At 37.7% G+C, this 3,630-nt stretch overlaps 1 non-coding gene across 1 annotated transcript; it reads right to left on the reverse strand.

Moving 5' to 3' along the window:
• Positions 1–3,495: 3,495 nt before the first annotated feature.
• LOC145566586 (small nucleolar RNA R71) lies at positions 3,496–3,602 on the reverse strand. Its single transcript, XR_014095453.1, has one exon. It is a non-coding gene; the product is annotated as a small nucleolar RNA R71 (small nucleolar RNA).
• Positions 3,603–3,630: the final 28 nt, after the last annotated feature.

Here is a 3,630-nt window from a genome sequence, read left to right on the forward strand (position 1 = left end):
ATTAATATACTAAACTTTTATAATCTACGTTACTTCGTAATAAACTAGTAAGATCAGTATGACTAAACTTGAAAATAACATGATATGCATTTTTAAAATCGATGAGAATTTGTATATAATATAATGCCTAATTCCTAAATATGAAGTGATGAAGTCTCGACTTGATATAAAATTTGTTAACCAGCAAAAGGTTAGTAAGTACTATGAAATTCAAACCAAAATCGTTTAACTACCCGAATCCAAACGACCCGATTAAAAACCGACTTTTTGAAATAAAAAAACGTTCCGAACCATAATTTAGTAAATGTGAAATGAAACTGATCCGAATAACGTTAAACCGTATAAAAGGCGAACCTGTTAACAAATAGAACCAAAATAAAATTGAACCGAAAAAGAACCGAACCGTTTTTAACTCGAAACCGTTTCCAACCCGAAACTGTTTGAACCGGTATAAAAACCGTTTACACCGAACCGTTAACAAACCGTAACCCGGCTGCACCGAAACGTTTACTTCCCGAACCGTTTACAACCCGAACCGGATTAAAACCGCTCAAGAATAAATCGAAACCGAATCGAACTGATAACTATTTAAACCGAACTAAAACCGACCCGCAAGACATTTAAAACGATTTCAAACCGACCCGATTTAATACCGAACCGATTTCAAACCGAACCGAACTCAAATTGTCAAACCGTTTTGACAGTGCTAATTAGGAGATAAAGTTTTAGGCTCATAATTTGAGTGTATCCCATTTGAACTTGGTTGGTGAAATTTGTCGTCGTCACTGCATTATTGCACGCTGAGATTTAATGCACAGTGATATATTTAATGCACTGCGATAGATTTGGTTAGAATATAATCTAGTGTAGTGAGCTAGCTTCCAAAGCCATCTCAGAGAGGTTTTACTAGGTTTTTTTAGTGGTCTTTAATTAGGTTAGTTGAACGGGTTTTTTAAATCGGATAACTATAGGCACATAGTCCCTATTGATTTACAAAGTTATAGGATGGAAAAATTGTTATTAAGTGGAACTTTATCAAAGGTTGGTGTGTCTTGAAAGTGTCAAGTGGGATTGAAGTGGAACAGAGCCGAGAGAAAAATAGCGGGACATGAAATTTGAAGCGGGAAACAAAAAATTACCCACTCCCCAACAAAAGTAACTTTTTGCAAAAAGTTTAATAATAATAAAAAAAAAAACAATTTTGAGTAGTAAGAGGCTTCAATGGCGGAGAGTGTTTCGCCATGACCTCCAACTCAGGATTCTTATAGCTTGCTAAACCCAAAATTGTAGTTAATTGGTGAATCCCAACTATATTTTGACAATGCAAAATCGGGTAGCTGATTTATTGGGAGTTGACTGATATGTCCATTTTATATAGTGTTTTACCCCCGTCCCTTGATCGTTATTAGTAGTGTAATTGGCTCTTTTGGGCCACTTTTATTACTAATTTGTGTGTTCTAGTGTTTTCGTAGTTTTCGTTGTATTTTACAGGAAATTGCACTCTTGGAGCATTTTCCCGGGCTTTATAGATCAACTACGGAAGCTAGAAGCGCATGACCACTTTTGGAGCCCAGGATCGGTGAGAGCCGGTGATTAAGGGCTCGGTAATTGGGATCCCGAGGCATTTGGACCAAGTATTCGTGACCCGAGAGGAAATCCGGATTGGGCCGAGAAATCTAGCCCAATCGAAGTCCAAGCCTCAAGGAGAAGCAACCGCCCGATCGTGCTACGAGGTAGCCCGATCGGGCGTGGCAAGATTAGTAGGCTGAGCGTGCTGAGGCGCGCCCGATCGTGCGACCACTTAGCACGATCGGGCGATGCTGCTGGGTAGGAACGCAAAGAAAAAGGCGCGCCCGATCGGGCGGCCCTTCGCCCGATCGGGCGCGTGTTTCTGGAAGGCCTGATTAAGTTTAGTTTTAATTCTTGTTTTAGGAAACGTTTAAATACGTTTTTGTACGGTATTATTAGATTACCTTCTTTCTTAGACTTTCTCTCTCTACTTAGTATTTTTCTCTCTCTTAAATTCTCTCTCAACTTTTGTTCTTAATTCTTCCTTTAATTCCAGATTTATTTTTGGTAACAATTTCTTTTCTTTTAATTTCAGCTATTTTATTTGTTTTCTTGATTATGCTTTTATTTAATTGCTTGATTAGTTTAGTCATGATGATTTGTGAGTAGTTTAATTTCTAGGGTTTATGGGGATCTAATAAATGATATGAAGGGGTAATTTTGTGATTGTTAATTATCAATGCTTGGTTGATTTCCTATTGATTGTTTTAATGCTATGCAATTAGGTTTGGACAGATTTAATTGTATGAGTCTAGCAATATTAATTCGAGATTCGACAGATGAGAATTGATGTTTAGGCTTAGTTTCAATAGGCGGATTAATTTATAAATGGTTAAGTCTAGATTCGACAGATGAGATTTAATACCGGTAAATTAACTCTGTGGTTATAATACGTAGCGAAAGCCCTTTATAATCTGATTAACCAATGCTTGATGATTGCTTATTATGATTTGCCCTGGAATATTGTTTATTAGTGAACCTATGCCCTAGGCCTTTTAATATTTGAATATCTCCCTACTTTATTTCCTTCGACCTTATTCTCCGTAGTTTAGATTTTATTCATAAAAATATTGGTTACTTAGATAATTTAGATTATATTAATTAATTAGAAGTAAAAAGACTTGTTTCCCTGTGGAGTTCGACCCTACTTCCCTATCTACCTTAGTTAGAGGATTTAGGTAATTATTTTTGATTAGGGGATATGACTTTACCCTGTCAAAATTTGGCGCCGTTACCGGGGAGACGGTTTTATTTTTATTTTCTGATTATATTTTTGTAGTCTAGATTATTCCTTTTTTTTTTTTTTTGCCTTAGAGAACGTTAGTTATTTGAGGCAATTCTCATATTTGCTTCTAGTTTTTGTTTATGCCCAGGTGTTCCAGATCAGGTTACATTCCATTCGATCCTGAGATCGAACGTTCCTTCCATAGACAGAAAAATCTCTACAAGCAAATCCTGGCGGATTCTGGTGATAATAACAATAATCACCGCGATCCCCCCTCTGATTCTAGTGACACAGATATTTCTTCAGATTCAGGATCAGAGATGACGGCCCAGAAGAAACTCAGTGACTACTCACAACCGAAGCTCACAGATTTCCCGCACCTTACTCCCACTCCGGCTCTAGATTGAGTTCAATTTGAGATCAAGCCCCAATTTATCACTATGATAGAGAGGAAGCAGTTCAGCGGAGCTAAGGGTGAAGATCCTAATCTTCACATCGCAGATTTCTGCCAATATTGTAACACCATTAGACAAGCCGGGGTCACGCAAGACCAAATCAGGGAGATTCTTTTTCCCTTTTCATTATGTGGCAAAGCAAAATTATGATTTAATGGTTTGAATAGAACTGCACTTGGTATTACTGACTGGGAAACTCTTGCTTTGAATTTCTATAATAAATATTATCCTGCAGAGAGAACAGCGGTGCTAAGGAGTGCTATTCAGAACTTCGCTCAAGAGGCTGACGAAACATTATATGAGGCTTGGGAGAGGTTCAAGGATCTACAGAGAGAGTGCCCCCACCACAATCTAGCACAATGGCAATTGATCCAAGCATTT

This window comes from Chenopodium album, chromosome 1 (genome assembly GCF_948465745.1).
Source record: "Chenopodium album chromosome 1, dcCheAlbu1.1, whole genome shotgun sequence".
Classification (NCBI taxonomy): Eukaryota; Viridiplantae; Streptophyta; class Magnoliopsida; order Caryophyllales; family Amaranthaceae; genus Chenopodium; species Chenopodium album.